Below are 288 nucleotides of genomic sequence, written 5' to 3'. Positions count from 1 at the left end.
CCCAAAAAGAAAAATCTTAATGAATATTTTGCCCAAATTGGGCCCAAGGATCCATTCTGAGCTCCAGGCCTTGTTGTTTACATACCCGATACGGTGGTTTGTCAACTTTGTTTTGCTTGGATTGGAACCTTTTTTTCTTTTTTTGTTTTTTTTTTCTGCTTGCTAAAAAGAATATATTCTTCATCTGGTATATCCACAAAACATATAATTCCAGGGATGATCACACAGTTCCAGTCTCACCCCAAACTCCAATCACGTTATGCCACGTCCTTCACTTCTCAAAAGCCA

Source organism: Corylus avellana, chromosome ca3 (genome assembly GCF_901000735.1).
Source record: "Corylus avellana chromosome ca3, CavTom2PMs-1.0".
NCBI classification, from domain to species: domain Eukaryota; kingdom Viridiplantae; phylum Streptophyta; class Magnoliopsida; order Fagales; family Betulaceae; genus Corylus; species Corylus avellana.
The sequence above is the reverse complement of the archived record's forward strand: the minus strand, read 5'-3'. Positions refer to the sequence as shown.